The 23695-nt window shown below is 30.3% G+C and overlaps 1 protein-coding gene across 1 annotated transcript in view; it reads right to left on the bottom strand.

The window, feature by feature from the left end:
* Positions 1–23695, bottom strand: part of LOC124535784 — a 43419-nt gene extending 19724 nt beyond the window's left edge. Inside the window, exon 1 of the mRNA XM_047112118.1 lies at positions 23488–23695. The gene's annotated coding sequence lies outside the window, so the exon portion shown is untranslated. The remainder of the gene's footprint in view (positions 1–23487) is intronic.

Raw genomic sequence — 23695 nt, 5'->3', positions numbered from 1 at the left:
GCGAAAATATATATTAGTGTCCCAATTGTATGTGTAATATGAATTTGTGTCTGAGGTTGAATTAATAAGATACTGTCTCAATTTGGGTTGGTCTATATTTCTTCGAGACATTCGAGGGCAGACAATAGGGCCGTCTTGTGACAAAAGCTACGCTTACAAAATAAAACAGAAATATATGATATTTGAATAATCAAAAAAAGAAAAACAATAAATAAATATTTAGGTTCGGTGGTCGAAAATTTCCATACAGGCATGACAATATTTTTACATGAAAAAGTAAAGAAAATTTTCAAAAGTTGACGTACCATAAAAGAGAAAAGATCTAAGTCGGTTACATATTTTTTTACAGTAATAATTTTAGGTATTGTACTTTGTATATTTAATAAAACATTTTCCATAGATAAATTATAAAATTCACCAAGAAAATATAGTATGTGATCGAAGCTTGTAGACGTAAAATAGATACATCAAAAATCACAATACTAAGTATATAATTTGTACATGGTATTATAGAACTGTCATACTCTGTTTATACAATAAACTTGTGCACGACAGCGTGTATCCTAGTAACCCTTACATAAATGCCAGTAACCCATTAAGCGAGCAACTAGTACACAACCACCGGAATGTTCTGTGATTCTAACAGTACCAAGGCATCGGTTCCGTTACCTGGTAATGAGTCTTGCTTCTGTGGGACGGCGGAAACCCGAGAAATGTGTTTTCTCGTAAATACCACGCTAACGGCAGAATATAAGTAAAAGAATATTAATTTCCCATAACAGGAAAACGGACGTCTCTTAGTTGGATGTTAATAGTTACAATATATTGTGGAGACGTTTTCAATTTTATCGTCGTTAACTTTATTGAATCGATTAACTAAGCGTTACAAGTTTTTTTTTTTTTAATTTTACGGTCTGCCTTGGACTTTAATGATTAGTCTTGAAGGTACAAAAAACTGGTTAAAAGAGTTTTTAAGTCCGGGATTAATAAAACTGCGGTACATTTAACTCCTTAATTTCTGTAGATTCGTTCGAGGTTTCTCGAATTCATGACATAGATGTGTATCTTATTTACGTATAACTAATTCTCACGTTTATTTTTTGTGAATGTCAGCCAGGGAAAGTAATGCATACTTACTTTAAAGTGCATTTTGCAAATCGAGGCTAACAATCTGTCAACCTGTCAGCGTTTCATTCGTAGTCATCCATCTTTTGGTAATGCTCATAGCATTAAGCGATGGTCTTGACAATAGACGAAAATTGTAGGTGAAATCGTTTTTTGTTTTTGTAAATTATTATTAAAACAAAAACTATCATTTCCAACATTGATTGACGTTATTTTTATGCTCTCAATGTTGCTGCAGCTTACTACTCTTTCTATTATGTATAAGGCGAAGCATCGATGGTGATTCAGCAAAGACAAACAATAGACAATAAAACTAATTTTAATATTAATATAAGATTTAAAATATTTAAGATTATTAATTAATATTTTGTTCAATACTTTGATTAATATTTATGTTAAAAGTTAACGAGCATTTTCCCAATACTAATTTGAAATTTGACATTAGAAATTCAATAACCTCGATTGATATCAATTTATTTCAATCTATTGTAAGCTACGAACTTTAAATAACTACGTAAAATAAGAACAAAATAAGTATTGTTTTGGTTGATATCTTTATTTTTAATTATCGTTGAAAAAGCGACTGTTATAATAATAGGTAAAGTTTAATTGTTTTCAGTTAACAATAACAAAGTCTTTGTAGAAAACATAATTTCACATCATACATAGTCGTACACGACCGCAAATCGCAACGGTAACCAGACTCTAGGAGTACTGAACGCTACACACTTTTACTAGAGATTCTGTTATAAAAATTACAAACTTATTACAAGTGGTACGTAATCTTCTAGTACCGTACGTTTCTACTACTTTTTATTACAAGTAGAACGTATGAGTTACATCAGGTAGTAGAGGTTTTGTTAAAAGATACAGAGAATATTAAATCATATTTTTATAGCCTCAGTTGAATAGCCTCTTCCTATCACGAGAGAAGTAACAACCAATAAACATATTTCTATATTTGCATGTAATTATATGGAATAGTGTTGTACTTCTTACGAATATTATGAACGCGAAAGTTTGTATTGATGGGTGGACGTTTTTATTACAGTCAAGCTAAACTCCTAAACGGATCTGCAGGAAACTTGGCACAGAGATATATTATTAGTCTGGAATAGCACATACAATTAGCAACTACCTACTAACTATATACCTCCCCTCTAACACGCGAGCTAAGTCACGGACGGAAACTACTAAAGATATATTAATAAAGAACTGTTAAAATCATAATATGTAAGCTAGCTATATGAAGCTAATAACAAATCAATGTTTTTTACCTGCTTCAATTGAAATACGTGATAAGAAGATTCGAATCGATTAGTAATATAAAAGAACACAACTTCGATAAATAACCTCTAATTAAGCCATTTAAACCTTACATAAGCTGAGCTACAGATGATAAAATCAGTTTACTTAATAGTCACTGAGGCCCACTCGAAGCTCTTTCGACGTAGACACCTGTCAATTTGTCTCCCCATCAAGATGAAACTCCTTTGTTATGCGTGGAGGCATAAAAACATTAAATGTTTTCTCTCTTTAAACAACTTTGTATGTTTGCATTCTGGTGTTGTAACCGTTACTTGTCATTTAGAATGTTAGCGTGTTTTTTTTTATTTTTTTATTTTAATATACGTTCCGTTATGAACGTTATAACATATTTATTGCTTATTTTAATTTAACTATAATATGTAAATCACTTTTTTACCGTTACATATATTAGTCGAGGTTATAAATGGGTTTTTTGTTTAGATCTAAACAAAAAATCTCTTAGAATAAAAAACGTGAATCTAAAATTATTTCTCTTTTTTAAATATATCGTCATGAGAAAATATGTTAAAATGTCAAATCGTACATATTCAATCGTTCGAAAATGCTCTTTTTCGTGTAATGAATGTTGACATAATTGATTTGTTTGATAATAAATTGTTATATTTTCCTATTAAGTAACTAACAACATTAAAAATACGCGCATTTGAAAATAAATCTTACTTGATTCGAATAAGATACCACAGATAAAACCTAACTTTGGTGTTATGATTTAAACACTGTGTAAGTCAACAATGAACGGCGGCGAAGGAAAACATCGTGAGGAAACCTGCATGTGTCTAATTTCCAATATGTTCCAAACCATCTCCTTAATGGGAGACGAGGCCTTAGCCCAGCAGTGGGAAATTTACAGGCTGTTACTTTACTTTAGTAAGTCAACGATTAAAGATGTAATTGTTTTATTTAAACTCGCGAATAGATCTTCATACTTTATCATCGCCATCGTTTGGCAAAGAAAACCGTACGCATCTTGACGTAACTGAGGTTGATCACATGTGAATCCGGCGGAACGCTTTCACTCTCGGAGGTCCGTGATTGTTATCCAACTGGAGCCGAGCAAACACTATTTAATACATAAATTATAATACGACATGTTGACAAGTGTGTCGTTTTTTATTTGGTCTAAAATTATTATCAGTTATAATTTTTTCAATGTAAAATAATACATTGCTTTTTATCAATAAAATAATCACTACATATCACTACATATTTAAAACAAAGTCCACGGGCCGTGTCTGTATGTTCGGTATAAACTCCAAAACTACTGAACGGATTTTCATGCGGTTTTTACTTGTATACAAAAGATTCATAAGGAAGGTTTAGGTATATAATTTATTAAGGTTTTTTTTAGAACGACAATTGTAAGATGTCGGAAAAAGCAACAAAAAATATATAAACAAAAGAGTAAAATATTAAAAAATATTTATGTCCATCTGTGTGAAGCCGGGCGGACTGGTAGTCACCGTAGTATAATTAACTTTATTTCGATAAAAATTTAAAGAACACCAGAATACATCACACCTAACTATTCTTCATTAAAACTCTTTGGTGACGAAACTAATGAGATAAAAATAAAGTTCGAAAATGTCTTCGGTATATTGGTAAACTAAGGTAACAAATTTTTTTCATCAACACCTAGGATGGTGGACGTTAGTTTACACTTGAGTAAGTTTGGTGATTCAATGTAACTGTAAATTATAATTAGTCTTCTCATTACAAGAATACATAAGAAATAAATCGTTTCTTAGTATCGAAAATGAGTCAATGACCTTTACCATAGAAGACATTCTAAAGCTTGAAGAAGCTGTGAAAATTTTTGGTAGGAAAAGTGTTCGGATTTGTTAAAATAACATGGAGTCGATTTTGTTGCGATTCATTTCTCCAACCGAATTTCTGATATCGCATCGTAGAACACATTATCTTATCTCAATTGTAATATTTATGCACGTGTCTAGTACATGACCTACGCTTGATAAATTCAAACAAACGGTTTACCCCAAATATCCACATGAAGAGCATGGATTAGTTTTGAAGCTTATATTAAGTGTCTTACAAATACATTATACTTATACATACATTCAAATATAAATGTTATGTATTCAAATGCAGTCGTTCACAACACATATGCACTGTTTTGTAATTGTTTTTTTTTTAATCGTAATGATGACAAAGGTTTCGTTCAGCGAAGCCTTGCCTATCTAATATCTCGAAAATGATTGCAAAAATTTAAGAAAGCCATGTAACCTTTGCAGCAGGTAATGGATTTATGATGTGAAGTCTCATTTTATAGCAACGAATTACAGTCGAATTTCGACCAATGAGCGACCGCAGTTGTCATTACGGAAAAAAAACTTTGTGAAATTGGCAACAAGTAAAACACATTTAGCATCTCGTTTCCCAGCGAAGCGAGACCGAGCGAAACAAAACCGCTAATTAATATCACCGTTTCTCATAATAACTCTGTGCTTAAACATTACCTTTATTTGATGAATTATACGTCTTCGGATGTAACAATGTTACATTTGGCACAATTGTTACGTACATCTGTTACAGATACTGAGTATATTCTGTATGCATCATAAGTCTAAAGAAAGAATAATCTATACGATCTGAGTCTACCCGTGACCACGAACGCTGTAAAGTGCTCGATACGTCGGGATGTCAAAAATTAAAAAAAGTATTTAATATATGCGATTCAAATCCGTTATAGCTAGTTTTATTTCAAAGTGTAATAATCGCGAAAATTTAAGACAACATTTTGTGAACCAGTAAGGACAAGAATAACATTATTTTTGGTTTAGACTAATCAAGTCCGGATTCATGAGAGAGCCTCTGTGATTAAACTTTATAAGACTGAGTTGATTTGAGACGTGATTCAATAATCAAAATTAGCTAAACCCTATAGAATAACTATTTATTTAACACGTTATTGTAGTGCTTGAATTTTTTTTAGATATATTGATTTAGTAGAGATTCTCCAAGCGAATACTGTCCACCCACATTGGAGCAAAGTTGGTGGAACATGGCCCAAATCTTCCCCTCAAAGGGAGAAGATGCCTTACCCCTGCTACCTGTGGGAAATTTATTACCTTCCCTAAATCTAGCCTTGTTTTATCATTAACTTTTCCTGCTTGGATATGTTAACCGCCAAGATAAGTAGGTAAGGTAAGTATTCGTTAGGTAGAAAACGTGGATCTCAAAGGCCACAGGTTCAAACCCTAGCTGCACAACAGACTATTTTTAGTGTTGAATTTGTGTATATATTTCTTCTCGTGCTCGACGGTGAAGGGAAAGTCGTGATCGCCCTGCAATCTGCATGTGTCGTATGTAATTCTGAATCTTGTACATCCATCAACCCGAAGGGAAAAAGCATTATGTAATATGTTTCAAGTCCTTTCCATCTTCGTAACAGAATAATAATATATAAGGTTTATTATGTAATATAAAAATATTAAAAAAAAAATATTTATAAATACTAAAATCCTTTTCGTTCGCATTCGTTGATTTATATACAGGCTTTATTAATATAATTAATAAAAATGTAAACTTTATATCATATTATTTAATTGTAAATAAAGCACTTAACTATAAAAAACTTTATAACAACAAGAAATGCCGTGTCTAATAGATTAAAGAATAAATGTATATCTGTATTTTCAATAAAACCTCTTTGAAAATTTTCATAAAGTGCTTCCCGGAAACTAAACAGCACAGCTATGATGATTACCTTTGATAAACGAGGTTTAGGTCGGCTGCTGCACAAGCGAATCACAATCTAGTTATTAATAACGCGATATCACTGGCTAATGTGCCCGTAAATAAAGATTATAGTAATATTACTTACATTTCCGACAGTATCATGCATCCCGTGGAGCTATAACATATATTTGCATATCTGATCCGTAATTCTGATGTAATTTACTCTTTTTAGTATAACGTCTCTATAAATATTTATATTACAATAAAAGTATTATGATGATTTTTTTATTTTCATGACCTAATTAAATAAGACCTCTTTATTACTTAGAGAAAAATTATAAGCTAATTGGACAGTACTTCAAAATGTAATCGCTGAGAAAGGCATCACTGGACATTAACTAGAGGGGGGAAGGGACAACAAAATTTAGGCTTTTTTGAATTTTGAAAATTCAAAAAAGCCTATTACCTACTATTTACGGAATATTCCGAGTCGATTGGTCATAGTCTCGTACAGATGCATTCAGTAGTTATGGTGCGTTCGTATTGACGGAGAAATAACAATAAACAAACCAACTATTTTTTTAAATTTTTATACTTACGTTATGAAATTTTAAAAGAAGGTACTTAAATTTATTTATTGTTTCTGCCATGTTATACAACTTGCCGAGATTTATATACATTCCATTGTTCTTATCGACCTTGCACTTTAATAGTATTAAAATGTAACAATACTATTGTATGTTGATAATGCGTCTAAGTATACAAAAAAAAGGTTCTCGAACTCTTTTTTTTTTAAACTGGCTCACGCTCTACGTTATACGGAACGCGATCCCGCTACGTCGCATAATTATCAAATTTCATATCCTTATCACGTATTTAACATGTCTAGAGCGGCATAACTTATTCGATTTTAAAAATTATCTTATCGCTTCGAAATAGAGTTCAAAATAGAATGACCGAACTTGATAATGTAGTACAGGATCGATCAGTATGGTTTCCTCGTGACGACCCCTTGTGCCTATGACCTACAGAACCTTGACTTTGGTATCGTGAAAGTCGAGAATGATCATAATTGGTTTAGTAGTAAATCCAATTGTAGATGCCATTGTTTAATACGTCCTAACATTCAAATTCAAAATAAACTTTCTTTAGTATGCGCCTGTGTAATATTATTCAATTAATCAAAAGTAAAAATACCGACTGCGAAGAACCAGCAAAACACTGCAGTTTCTTTTTTAATTATACTAATTATTATAATTGTATTCATTACTTACAATTAAATTCTTTCTAACGTGCGCGAAAATCACGAATACTATTTTCATTTGGTTATATTAAAATATTAAAATTAAGTTGACTAATATCAGGATCTTAAATAAATAAGAAGATAAGGTATATTCTATTGCCGCTAAATACAGCTCTGCGAAAACACAAATAATTCATAAAACCCAGTCTCTCCCGAGGGCCCAAGTACATGATGGTTTCCTGTGTATGAAAATGCAAGGTACATTTTATTGAGCGGAAAGAATATTAATCATGAAAATGTATGATCAAAATGAAATTGAATTGTGCTTAGATATTTTATGTGGCATATCACAGTAGCAACATTAAGAAAAATTAACAATCGTTCCTAAGGTGATACTAAAATTTCAAGAAAGAATTTCTTTTTAAATATTGTATAACCAATAATATTATATATTCAACGTTATATTGAAAAGCTTTTGACATAATTATGAAGTTAACACTGGCACGTTTACAGAACTTAACGTTCTTAATTTTTTTTAAAACATTAGAACACATGGATGAAATAAGTCTTTTAGAGTGACTTTAAAAAGTCAAAGTATTACTTAATAGTTTCGAAATCGAACATCTACAAGGCCACTTCACAAGATCTTATTTAATATTTGTATTGGACCCGTGAGAAATCCCATAGGGTCATAGTCCTTGGTTAAGCTTATTTGTTCGACTCACGCTATGCTTGAATTAAATAGTGACAGAGTAACTCAGATGCAATCATCTAACTTGTATTCATCTTGTTTTGTAAAATAATAAAAAGAAACTGTTTTCGATTAATAATTGTATTTGTAAATCATAGTAATTATATTTTGCCTTTATATTCCAGTCTACCTATTCATGATTTAGCAATTTGTAGAAACTTAATTAACTTTTATATTAAAAAAATGCATAATAATACGTTGGAGGGAAAGTTTTGTCGTATTGTAAAGAAACTATATGAATTCATTTAAAAATATTTATTTAATATTAATCAAATATATATAGCAACAACTTTCAGGTAAATGACAGCAGAAATTTTTTTTTGTACAAGAAAAATTACCTGCTTATTTAAAATACGACAGAAGTTTACCTCCAAAAACCTAATATTTATTGCGTGCATTTTTATTTGCAGATGTAAATTCATCTGTATGTTCCCATGTTAATCATGTTATACACAAATAAAATCAGCAGAGACACGATTATACTAATTATGTCATCCGGTCTGAGTTAGCTTTAACGTGTAAACTAGCGCTATCTCGTCACGAACCATCATCATTTTCAAGGCATCTTAGTCTAGGTTCCCTGCAGGTATCCTACGGTAATCGCGATGTAACGGTCAATGTTCTATGATATCAAACTCAGCATCTGAAGCAGAGGTACTGATTAGGGACTCCAGGCTATCTAATCCCTGTGGTTGATGGTGAAATGGCAAGGGTCAAACGATAGGTAATGTTTCCTACCGGGCCAATATTTATAGTATTAGTTGAGCAAATAATGTGGTTATGTTTGGTCCGTTTAAAAATGATACACTAAAGTATTATATGTTATATTGTATGTGCTATTACTACGTTATAATCATGATCGCTACTATGATACTACTATAACTGATACAACTAATAAACGGCCTCTTAAGGGATTCGTAGGATTAGAAGTCAACTGTGCAGGACAAATGACAGTTCAAATCACATCTGCAACTTCTTATTTCGGCTTTAAGTTTAGTTATAAATGTAGTATAAACACTGCCAATTACCAAAAAACGATACGATTGAGATACCGCATAAGTTTTTACAAGCCCGCTCCAGGTATTCGGTGAATAGGATTAGTAGCCAACTGTGCAGGACATAAGACAGTCAAACCACAGGTGCAATTTCTTATTTCGGCTTTTAGTTATAAATGGAGTATAAACACTGCCAATTACCAAAAAACGGTTTGATGTTGAGATAACCGCATAAGTTTTTACAAGCCCGCTCCATTCATGTATTCGGGGAATTCACACACATGTACCTATAAATATGGTTTTTTTTTAATGTTATTATTGAATCTAGTAGTAGTTTTTTGTTGTGAAAATTCCTAGTACCTACCTACATATTTCAATCTGAAAAAAACCTTTCAAATTAAAAATAAATGAATTAAAGGTTAAGTGAAAGGAGAAAGTTAATAAGTTTGTTTTTATATGATGATATCTATACCACCTAATATCTCTAACCAAGAACGAAGTAGAATTTTACATATTTTTGTGTTTATAACTGCATAACAGATAAATCGATGGTGACAAAAATAAAATATTGTAATGTGATGTCGTAACAGAAATGACTTTAATAACATAAAATCACTTTAAACACCTTCCCTTACAAACATACAAAACAGTTCAATCATTTTATTTCATTCGAAAGTAAACCTTTCCAAAGAAAAATAAATCCAACACATTGTAGATTTTCTGGAATTTGTGTGAGACTATTTACTAAAGATCATTATCACAGAAATAGGTTACGCTGAGAAGATATTCGTGTAGAAGTCAAAATTTATGTGATAATAACTTTAGTTCATAACAAAGCCATAACGTCAGTAAAGTTCACCGGACCCTTTTCTAGGGCATAACTCACCGTTACTTGACCGTGACCGCCCAGAACGATGACTTGCTCTATAGTCTGCTACCTATTACTGGTATTACCTAAACAAACATGTCATACCAAATTGAACCTTATGTCCTTAACAAGATGAATGTCATCTTTGCTAAAAAAACTAGACTAGTCATGAACACGTGCCGTGATGTAATGAGAAGCCCTGATGTAGGTCAGGCATTCCGTTAGATAAAGTTGAACTTGTCTGTGCATAATACGGTATCGCTTGCATTATCTGTGCAAACAAGAAAAACATGTCATTCTATATTTAGACTCGTCGTAAACGCTCTAAGATAGATGCAACCTAAATTGTGACCATAGATAATATTTACCATAGACTATAAAAATAAAATAATATCAACATAAGACAAGTTTTCTGTGACGTAAATTATTCGTGGATGCAATTAAACTATATAAATTCAACATAACTTGGTTTGGGTTTCTTTTATGGTCGATATAAATTCATTTAAAATTTTACGGCCGCTGCTACAATGAGGAGCAGAAGCTAAAATTAATGGAGTTATAAAAGCGATGACTTTCTCTAAATGTAAAATTAGTTATACATTAACTTGAAATTTAAGTATCATAATACATGTATAATTTATACAGTTCATATTAATGAACCCTACAGATTATTCATGTATTTTTATTTAATAATATATTTGTACACGTGAGCTCGTACTTTGTTACAAATATTATATTTTTATATTCTACGAGTAATTCAAAATTAGGTATTCTATGATAATAATGCCAAATTGGAAAGCAAAGTAACATAATATAGAAAATCCACGCATTACAACAGACTGGGCATTTTCATTTCATCTTGGACGCTGAATTCTTCTTATATAAAATTTAGCCTTTTCCCCAAAAACGGTCAAAAACGACCAGACTCGTAGAAAGATCTTTTTAATTATTTTTTATTATATAAAAACTATCGACCAAATTTTATATATATTTATATTTCAATAATAATTGTATTACCGTCCAGTACAAATATCTAAGTAATTAAGTATTGTTTTATGTACAACTTCCTCCTTAGAATATATAAGCGGTTATTACAATTTACAAAGCATACACAAGCACAGAATGCCTAGGGGAATGCAATACCGTTATTTGAGGTAAACACAGGCAAATCTTGTATGCGTGGGCCGGCTAACATATCCCATACATTTGAAACAGGAGCGCAAATTGCAATAAAGCATACATACAATTTGTATTAGCATATAGACGAATAAATTGCTTTGCTTATTCAATCAAGTTCATGTAATGGCTGGATGAACTAGGAAGTAATACGTTTTCCTATAGCTTGAGGCGTAAAAATGAATGGTTCGATTCATATCAATTACTCATTTGATGTTCCTACTCGTAAAGTACTGCGGAACTAATTAAATTTTAGATTAAGGTTAAAAGTTCAAAACCGTGCAAGCTGTGATTTCATGATATTAATCATTTGTGTTTATAATTAATTATTCTCCTCCCATACGGCGATAAAGACGTCGGATAGTTGGATGAAATTCTGTTGCATGTCCCGCATTCCAAAACCGTGGAATACGGTACGTATAAACCATTTCAAAGATATGCCTAGTACTTGGACATTTATAGACTTTTACTCTACTTTCATGTCACGTTTTTCCTTGAGAGATATTACCTTGTTTGATTATGATTTAAATATTATTAACTTTAAAAAAATACGATAAAATTATATTTAAAAAGTATAATTTTACATCAGGGCTAACGCAAGAATAACGGCCAAACTTTAGAAGTCTTCATATTTTTAATAAAAATCACATCTAAATATATATACACAATATATATATACAATATATATATACAATATTCAATATATTAGTAATATAATGCATCATTAATAAATATGTATTTATGGCTGTAGTACATGTACTGCCTTTGCGGGTCCCGCAGACCATCATTACGCAAAAGCTTCGAACTAACAATTGTTTAAGCAATTTAAGTAAAGGAAAGCACTTGAAGTAACTGTAACGATAATAGTCTAATAAATAGCCTTAAGACAGCCGGTTCCCGTTACTCGAGCCCTACAGATCACGACGGTAATTTGATATCAGTCGCGACTCGCGATGTGCCGGCAAACTTACTCCATCTATTATTTCAGGTGTGTATCTAAATATAAACAAACAAAATAGTAATACTAAAAACCCTCTAAGGATTTTAGCTTTGTATATTCTTAATATTTTTTTATTTACAGAAAAAACAATGATGTGGTTGATTTAGGACAGATTTAGGAATAATGTTTAGAAATACTAAAAAAAAAAACATATTATTTAAAAAAGTTATCAAAAAAGGAATAAGTATTTTATGTCTTTTATGTAGTATATACGTGTGTATATACAACTGAGGAAAAACTGCAGAGCTTGTCGGGTTCTTCTTAATTTACATTTTAAATTGACATTTGATTAAATTTAAGACAAGTTAATTTTAATGTTAGACTCTTTTTCAACCCCTACTTTATTTAACGTTACTATTAACTAGGTATACTTACACATCTAATATATATAAACAATTCGTTTGGAATTTAACCATCGTGATAAGGAAATAAAATCAAAGTCACATACGCAGACACAAGTGTCAAACCATTTGAAATTTTTCTTAAGAAGACCATGTCTTGAAGATATGTCCATTTCATTGTATTATAATGTAAAGATTCCAATAATAATTCATTTTATAAACAAATTTAAAAAATAGTTAAGAATCTTGGTTAGAATATAAAATCGATAATATATCATAAACGAAATAAAAGTATGCAATACGATATTTTCGGAACAGACGAAACAATTAAACCTATGCAAGTAAATATCTAACGTTCAATGGGGCCGTTAAACTTAGGCTCGCGTGATCCAACTGGCGGAAGTACAAGGCCTAAGCCATTCGCAGTCAAGTGCAATCAACCTGAACCTCATTGTTCAGTAGATAAACTGTTATCGAAGCATTCTCTACCTCCTGTGAAGCGAGCCGGGACTACATGCTTACGTGTGTTTTGCTTTCTTAATACTTGATATCAGTTACATAGATTCAATTTAATGAATCTACGAGTACGCTATTGTAAAGCGGGCTTAGTAATTTTCCATTTAGTACACAACATCTTTAAAGTATTAATAATTACTTATACACAATATTTAATTCCTGACAGGAAATAAGTTCGATATACAATAGTCCAAATAATGTTTTGACAACGCGTCCTTAGTCTATGTAGGTACTTGTCTATTGATTTATTTATGTAGGTATAATATATTACGCATAATGTACAAGGCAATCTTTTATCCTCCCTTATCTAAATATTTCTCGTATAATCTATGTTTTTATTCCATCCTACAAAGCAGTTTTTCTATTGTATCCTTCAAGGACATAAGAAAGGTGATGCCTGAATATTGCGATAGATGTAATATTGAAATACAATACGTCAAGAAACATATTACTGGTTATTTTTTATTAAAGTGTAATTTTTACCTATCAGATGTCAGTGGAATATATTCAATATTATTTTACAAAATAAATTGAACATGTATTATTATCACTGTGAAATTATTGTTTTTTTTTTTAGACTACTCTAGTCGAGGACTAATAGTCGATGAGATATAAACATAGACAAACTTTTTTTTTTAAATAACAGTGAAATGCAATGTGAATAAATGAAAAATATTCTAACATTCATGTAAAAGACGCCTTACAATACCTCGAGAAAGGTACAGGTAGGCGTTCAGTGTAGGTCCAGTTTAAGCTTAGTATTTGTTGGATGCACGAACTAGATAGTAGTAAATAAATTGGAAAATTTATAGCGTTCGCTATTGGACTTACAATAATTGTATGTCGCTATTCGCACGTGGGACTGGTTTTGTGTGAGAATGTGCTTAATTTATCTATGTGGCACATTTAGCTGAAATTAATGTACAGAAATGATTTATGGAGGTCGGACGTATAACGGTTCTTCATATTACTAATGAGCTAGATCTAGTTAATTTGCATAAATATGTTTATTTTTTTCGTTTACATAATATCTTAAATACTATTAATGTTTCAAGTTTGTTATTGATAAGATAAAAATTAATGATGTATGTCGTAATTAATATCTTTTGCTAATTAAATAATTTCTCTTCGATTTTAAAATTCGAATTTTGCCGAGCTGTAAGGCAAGTAACACACTAAATAATAAAAAGTAATTTTAAGTCACACAGATTTACAGATAAATTGAGTTTTATTTTTATTCAATTCATTGAATCAAATGTTTAATTTAACTCTGAAGTAGCTATTATCGATCGCTATGGTGCCTTAGTATATAGGGCACCGTTATGTGCACAGCAAACATTCCGATGTCTATCATCCATCTTTTTTTATAGTCTACAATGTTCTTTAGTTGTCACTAGGAATTTATACATCGCTAGAAAACTAGAAATATATCTTTGTCAATTCCCCAAATATAATCACATGTAGTTATAAGTTTAGGATCTAAATAAATAGATTTATATGTTAATGCAGAAATAAAATAAAAATGTATAATAATTCCTCATCATATAGTTACATAATCAGTCATCAAAACACAATTAAAATACAGATAAATATTACAAGGCAAATTCGTTTATTTCTTATTATTGGAAAAGGAGGTTAATCTCGAATGGCATGCGACATCAAAAATTATAATCATCTTATTAACAATCTTATGCAATTATAATTATAGGATAATAGCCTGCCTTAATAACAGTCGGTAAAGTATTAAATTAAAATGTATATCTCGTTTGTACTAAAGGAAAGTAAGCTAATACCTTATTATATATTGCTATTTATAGTTATTAATTTAAATAATTATTGATTCTTAGACAGTATAAGGAAGAAACAGATTTTATTCTTTAGTTTAAGATTTAGCTTTTTAACAAAGTAAATAGATGTATATGGTTAAATTATAGTGTTATAATATTATAATTGTATAAATAATTTTAAAACATTATTTAAAAATTAGTCATAAATTATTTTATGACGCCGTTTGAACGGTGAGTTTGTATACCTAATTACAAAGACAAGGAACATAACATCCTAGATAGGATATGGCGTATTATCGCTAAGGAATAGTTATTATTTCTTTCCTCTTTATACCGATTTCATTGCTTACATTCATATTTAAAATAAATTCACAAAATGAATATTTTGTCGTATAGAAACCTGCCACTTACTATGTTTTAATGAATAAAAATATGTATAAATTATAATTTATACGATTAAAAAGCAAAACGTTGCATTCCGAAGTATTAATTTAAGAAATCTACATATTGTTTAGAAATTATAACACTTTTAAATACTTATTTAATTAGCAATAAGTCTGAGTGTATTCGGTTGCATAAGTGATGAAAGTGCGTCTCTGCGCGTCATCGCTAGATCGTAAGATCTGCTTTTCATTCTAATAAGATTTACTTACAAGCAATACATTGAGACGCATCACGCGGTATGCATTACATATGTTATATCATCTGAGTATAGAATCAAGGAAAGTTAGTCAGTATTCCATATTTTGTTACTCATTCTACAAGGGATGAGAGAGATTCTACACGATACCTATGAATTCAATGCCTTTTAGATAGATTAAAAAAATTGCGCTCAAATACAAGTATTTAAAGTCCATGCGTAAGTCTTAATATAATTAGCGAATAATAATTAAAAAAAAAGTAACTTCATTACAGAGTATATTAACTTTTTTTTTTTTTTTGTAGACATAACCAAAGACAGTGGGATTTAAACATAAAAATGTAACTGTGGGTAATTTAATACATATCAATCATGACAAAGCTTTACAGTCGAAATTATATAATTTCAATAAAAGTTATTGCGTTTCTTCGAATGCAAATTGCGATTACGAAAATTCGGTAACAAATAAAATCGAAAATACGAATCACGATAAATTCGCAAAAAAAACACGTAAGACAAGATTTAAATTCAAGATGTAATCTAGAAAGTAAATGCTAAATCGATGTATTTACTTGAACATATAACATGAGTACGAGTATTGATTTCGAATGAATGTTCGAATAATTTATTAACCATATTTATGAAACATAATATTATGCAATATCATTTTACGAAGTGCATCCTCTTTACGCAGTTAATTAAAAGTTCCAGCGTATCGTTAATTTTGTTTGAAGTTCACTTAACTATTCTGTGTTCAGTATTTTTTTTAAATAGTAGTTATAAAACCTCTTTATAACAAATATTGCTGAAGTAAAATATGACAGTTAAAAAGATATATCTACAATTAAACAGTGACTTCTCTAAAAGTAAATTAGTAATTAATTCAAAAAATGCTTTAATTTTCTTGGCACATTATTTTGTACTGATCGATGTTACATATTATATTACATAGGAATACGTTTATCATTCACGATTCACAAACACATATAAAACTGATCGTATCTTGTTATTCGCATTATGTAACGATATAAAATATATTCCTTTTTATGTGTTTAAGTAATTTGCCATTTCTCAGATGTAATTACGTAACATAAAAGGTTTGTAAGTTCTCTTCACTTTCTATTATGAGATACCAATCTATACTCGAAGGTACTTTCAACGAATCATTATAAAAAATAAACATACTCAAGAAGCATTATATAAATATAGGAAATAGAATACAATCAACCTTTTTTATTATGTAAAGATGTATTTTAAACAAGTAATTAATAGCCGCCTTTGTTAAGCGACCAGAATCTATATTAGTTTTACATCTATTCGTCATTAAAACACACAAAATATTTCCGGTGTAATTGTATAGGTAATATGTATCTACGGATTGGCTGAGGTATTGCATATTGGAATGGCGATGCATAGATTTTTATCTAGACAAGCGTCTGATTTAGTCACCAATATTATACATCCGTTTAGGATTACTATCTATTCAAATTTGGGGACCAAGAAGGATGACTTCATATTACATGACAATTATTACGGAATTATCTTGTCATTAAGCGAATTACAATATTTAATGCGTAAAAATACTAAGCTCGAATTTTATTACTTACTTAGAATGTACACAGAAGGACATTACGAAGTGACCTTGTTAGTGAGTGGTCAAAAATTTGAATAAAAAAGAGCATTCGTTTTGAAACAATTCAGAGGTGTATCTGTATCAGTTGAACACCTAAACTATGGAGGAATAAAGTTAATTAAACAACTGACTTTGAATTGAAGTGACACGATTCGGCCGGATCTAAAATAATCGATGGTATTCATTATGGTTCCGAGATAAATGGCGTATTCAATGTCTGCGAAAATTTTAACGGATCTTTTGAAGTAAAAATTAAGTACCTAGTGGAACAGTGTTGTATTTTTATAATCTCCGGAATAAAATCACATAAATTATTTCAGAGACAGTAACATTACAATTACAGTAACATCATATTATTTTCATAAATAAATAAATTGTTTCGCGTACCATTCATAAATATGGATATTATATTATTGAAGAAGTATTTGTTTTTATCTCAAGGGAACATTATTTTGTAAAAAACCTATAAAACTTTTAAAGAAGTTTAAATATTAAACTGAAAGTTACAAAAATAATTAAATTATTAAAATCAATTTTATCTCTACTAATATCGTAACAGCGAAAGTAATCACTGAACCAAATTTGCTGAAAATTTTTTTTACAGAACGAGATTGAACTCTAAGGAAGGATATATATTAGGCAGGCTAGGCTAGATAGATATCTCTAGATCCTTAAACATAAGCTAGCCGTGGACGCTAACTATGTAGTTATACATAAATACAAAAAGCTCTATATTAATAGCTCTCATTTAAATTATATTGCAATTTGGTATGAAAATTATAGTAGGATTGGAAAAGTGAATGTTGTATCCATTAATACATTCGTTTTATCAGTTTTACTTCCAACGTACCTATTGTGTTACCTAACATCATTTGTTTAAGTCAACTGTGTCACGTAAACCTAATTTTTCCAAACACGTTTTGTTTAGTTCTCTCATTGGCATTTTATATTGAACTGTCACGATACTTTTCACCTTGCATGTAAGTAATAGTGATTGACAGCAACAATATAAAATGTTATTTAACAAACGAAAATACAGACCATATACATTTATACATAGTTCTATCTTGATGTTTTTAAACGATAAAACAAAGCGACGAATCATATGAATTATATATATAATGAAATTGGAGTGTCTGTTAGTTTATATTATTATTAATTAACTTTTTTTTCTTCAATTTTCGTGCGCCTGTCTGTCTATTTGTTCCGGCTGATCTCTGGAAGGATTGGACCGATTTAACGGGACTTACTCACCGGCAGATAGATGATGAAATAAAGGAGGAACATGGCATAGTTAGTTGTTTTATTAAAGCAATTAAATAATACAAAATTGAATATACTAGATAGTTATAGTTGTCACAGTCACCAGAAGTATAAGATTGTTTTGAAAATAATTCACTAGTTAACATTTGAAATAGATTTTATTTCATATATAGGACCTCCACACCAATAAAATTTGAATTAATTATTCCATATTTAAGTACCCAAAAATAAATGGAGCGTAGAGGTCATATAAGTTGAGACTTGTACCTAAATAAAAACTCATACGTTTTATTAGTACGTACCAATGGGGTTTTGCAACAAACACAATGTAAGATGTTCTACAATAGAACCGATATGTACAATGGTCGAAGGTACGGCGGATATTTTGTAAATCTCTATCGCACAATTACTACACACGATAACCTCGATTTAGCTATGTACTACAATTTCTACTATAATTAAGTGCGCTATGTTTTAGACTACATAAATTATAACTATAAATCAAGACAGCGAAATATTTCATTTCGAAAATTTGTGTGCAGGTATTGCAAGCGTTATTAAAATATATTTTTTATTAATATTTTATTGCTTTGGGCAATTGTTTGCAACAAATGTATAATCTTACAATCAAAATACTTATTATAGATTCAGAACCTAGCAGAAGTGTATCTAAAGATAGACTGATATAGATGATATCCTTCAGCGACATCTGGCCATGAGTTACAAAAAATATATGTATCATACATATGCCAACTTATATAGTGACCCGGGTAACAGTGTGAAAACTGGTTCATTATTTGCATGTAAGTAAGACTAGTGATCTACCGCGATTTCGATTATAAGATCATTTAACCTATAGCACTCCGGAATAATGTAACTCTCTACCAGATAAGACATTTTCGATTTAGATCTATAGTTCGGCAGATTACGCTCTACATTCAAAGAAACACATTTTACCTCTATTTAATATTTGTATAGCTAATGCTTTTAACAATAGGTTAGGTACAAATATCTCTTTTGTATTCCTATTCGATGTTAAACATTGATTTCATATCAGACAATGATATAAATTACACGTAGGTACAAAAGAGAGCAGAGATGGCCCAGTGGTTAGAACGCGTGCATTTTAACCGATGATTGCGGGTTCAAACCCAGGCAAGCACCGCTGATTCATGTGCTTAATTTGTCTTTATAATTCATCTCGTGCTCAGCGGTGAAGGAAAACATCGTGAGGAAACCTGCATGTGACAAATTTCATAGAAATTCTGCCACATGTGTATTCCACCAACCCGCATTGGAACAGCGTGGGGGAATATGTTCCAAAACCTTCCCCTTAAAAAGGGAAAGGAGGCCTTTAGCCCAGCGGTGGGAATTTACAGGCCGTTACTTTACTTTTTTTTTTAGGTACAAAAATCATTCAGGTACTTGTACGATTTACGGTCGCGGATTTTAAGCTACGACCTCTTTCGAATCTTCGTTTTCTGTTTACTGTGTACATGAAGTTCACAAGATCCAGAACATAATCTTGGACATAAATAAAGTGTGTTCAGTTAGATTACTGTTAAAGTCAGCTACCCCATATACATTGAGATATCTGTGTCGACTACCTAGTTAAGTTAGCCGGTTTTGCGTAACTAGAATTATCCCGCTAAAAGTAAATGTACACTTGGACGGTCCATTATAATATACATTCCTTAACTAGACGTATACAGCACATGTTACACGATGTTTAATAATACAATAACAATAAAAAATCAATATATCAATACCTGTACAATAACGAATATGTATTATAAATGAGAAAGTAACTCTATCTGTCCGTTTGTTACCACAGCACGACTAAACCACTGAACCGATCGTAATGAAATTTGACATTGAGGTAGCCTGGGTTCTGGATAAGGATATCTAGACATATTCATTATTTAAATAATAAAAATAATGATCTCTCTCGTAACGAGTCCTAGGCAGCTGGTAGTTTAATACCATTACCCATATTAAACAATCCAATAGAGGAATGTAAATATATAAAAAGAAACATAAAAAACGAAAGCTTAGTTATTTCAGATTTTATTATTTGAATTGCTATATGGGTAGTAACTACTAAAGCATTTCAATCAGGATTTTACGTGAACGTATTAAATGGAACCGTTTTATGGTGGATTTTACAATAGGTTTATAATTATTGAGCAAATTCCTCCGACAAATCAGACTCACACGTAGTTGGTAGAACCATAAAGTTTTAACGATGGAACATCTTTATGTACATCTACATATATAAATCTTCTGGATGTGTGTATGTAACTTCTAATCGGTTGAGTCGATTTCGTGCGTATTTGAGTAGGTCCTTTGTGTTTTGGTTGGGACGGTACCGAAATTCCTACACGAAGTCCGGATGTACAGCTGGCATAACACATAATGAATAAATAAATACTTTATAATATATGATATTTTGTAATAGCTTCAGTTTTTAAATTTTACATTTTAAATTATTAATATAAATATCAAACGCAGATGTCATATTTCTAGTGTATTTATTTAGTCTTAAGTAATTTAATCATACCAATATTTTTCATACATAAAAACAAAAATGATAATGTTTTCAATCCCAGTAACGCCATAATCCATATAATATCCATAATCCATATAATCCAAAATCCATATAAAGTATTGATAACATTTAAAAAAATACATTTCGGAGATGTTGCTTTTCCATAGGATCTCAGAAAATGTATCTTGTCCATAATACTCTGGTCCTGCCACGCCACTGGAGTATAGTACCTACATTCCTTGTTCAATTTGTTCGACACTTAAAAGTTAAACAGCAAAATTTAATGTTGCCATAAAAAATAGAAATTAGAGAAAAAATATCGTAACAGGCTAACTAATAAGTAGATCATGTTTTCCTCAATTTTGCAAAAAAGAAAATAGAATATCAATAAGTGACCAAGAACTATTACTATGCATTTTGTGTTCGATTATTTGAAAGCATTATTACAAAATAAGTTAGTGCAATAATTTAATTCCTTTCTAAATATACGTAGCTACATGTTATAAAATTGAAAATACCCAGTATTTTTAGAGATTTTTTATATACGCTTCGGTGTATGTGTGTTTGGAGATATTATTTTTTTATTTATGAACCGACTCTTATGTCTCTTTTAGTATCTACTGGGTATTGTGTAAATTCCAACTGAAACTATGGCCGGAGAGAATTTTAGAGTTAGACACTAAGTTTTATAATTAAGAATTTCATACTCTAGCTTTTAATAAGCTTTCTCCATAATCTCCAATTTAAATAGGTATGCTTGCAAAAATTATTATAATTACATATGTATTCTTAAATCGATACCTTTTAGATTTGTTTACAAATGTCCGATATTTTGGAAATTATGTACCCACATTCATCGAACATACTGACAGCCTGCTGAGCTGTTGCCTGTTATGGCATTTTATCATGATTTTCTCTCATAGCTAAAAGTTATAAATCCTTATCCTGTTCAGAGCTAAGATCAAGAAGTGTAATATAATTTTCCTTGTAATTTAAATTTTATCTCTTCTGAAAAATACTTAACTACGTAATATAGATTATCCGATCTCATTTATAATGTACCATATACACATAATTATGTATGTTACTTTATAATTTCAACCGTTCAAACGAACTCTTATTCAAAAATGGAATGTTATGTATCTATTATTTCCGTTTATGTATTTATTTTTGCATAAATAATTCACCATTTCGTCTCGAGATTAATCATAATATAATCATGATCATTAGAATGTTTACATAATTTCCTCTTCCTGCACCTTGCTCCGCCTGAATAACAAACGACGAACCATTAGCGATGCCCTCAGCGGAACGGAACGAATGCTCAAACGATGCCCCCATTATATGTCTCTAGTACAATGTCTATTGCTTTCAAATAGAGAATTCTCCATTACATTTATAAATCTAAAATTTTCAACTATACTTTTTTTATTTCTATAATTGTTTACGAGAAAATATTTCAGTATATAATAATTTAAAGTAACCTTAATTTTTTATTACTAATTTTATTATATTAATTTTATGGGTAAATGAAAATTTTGCATATTATGCATTTAGATGCTGGTATTTTTAGATGTGATATATTTTAACAAATCGTCTATATACTATATCTATATCATACGACACTTAATTAGGTCCCATAACTAATAGCATCAGCAATCTTCGAGTTGAAAAAAAGGAATTCATTTAGATACCATTGACCTATGTTATTGTCTTGTTCAGTTCAGTTACCATTAAAATTTTAAAGTTTTCTTAGCTTTAAAATAATATAGCAATAAACCAAATAATTTAGGTATTAATTTTAAATGGCTTGTTATTGTGGGTGTTTATGGTTTCAAACTAAATACGACAGTACTCTTCTTTTGACAGCTTTAGTAGAAATATAGGTAAACATCGAATAAAATACTAGTAATAAGGTAACTTTCGTTTGTATTGAAAAAAACACCAATTCAACTTGTTATATTTTTTGTGTGCATATTTTGAAGATTTTTTTAAGTTCACGAATCTCTATTATACTCTTACTATTGTTGGGATTACGGGAAGTCAAGTTTTTCTTACAAATTCAATATAGTCAACGGCGTTAAAAAAATCGACAGCTATGATAAAAAAAAAAAACTATGTTATGTTAAAAAATAACGACGAATCGTCTTACGATACATTCCACGCTATTGTATTTTTGTACTTTCGCAAATAAAATATGACATGAAATAGAAATTATTCGAATACTATAAACATGGTAACTATAGCTTATCCAAGCTATAGTTACCATGTTTATAGTCCTATATTTTATGTACATTTTATACTTATATATAAAATGTACATAAAATGATGTTGTTATTTATAGCTTATCTTGTCTTTGAATTTACTTTAAAAAATAGCGCTCGAATGGCGGAAGTTTTAATAAAATTTTGGTAGAAGAAAAATAAATGTCTATGATATTATGGTAAATAAAATATTTATACAAAAACAGTATTGAAATCTAATATACAGCATACGATAAAAGTTAATATCGAAACAACATAAAGAATACGATATTATTTAAATTACTATTTAATAAAATATTTCTATTCACTTACCACTAACGGAGTATTACTTTAAATAAATCCACATGTACTATAAATGAATAAAAACAACACTTAATTGTTTAAATTAATTTCATTACACGAAATCATATATATAAGTTCTTAACATTTTTCCCGCGCGTCTTTAAATTTCGAACGCAGCAATCTCTTCACGTGTGGCGCGCCGCTCGCTTGTCTTTGCACTGAATGTTTTCAAAGCATC

This window comes from Vanessa cardui, chromosome 15 (genome assembly GCF_905220365.1).
Source record: "Vanessa cardui chromosome 15, ilVanCard2.1, whole genome shotgun sequence".
Classification (NCBI taxonomy): Eukaryota; Metazoa; Arthropoda; class Insecta; order Lepidoptera; family Nymphalidae; genus Vanessa; species Vanessa cardui.
Note: the sequence above shows the minus strand (reverse complement) of the source record. Positions and strands in the feature narration are given on the sequence as shown.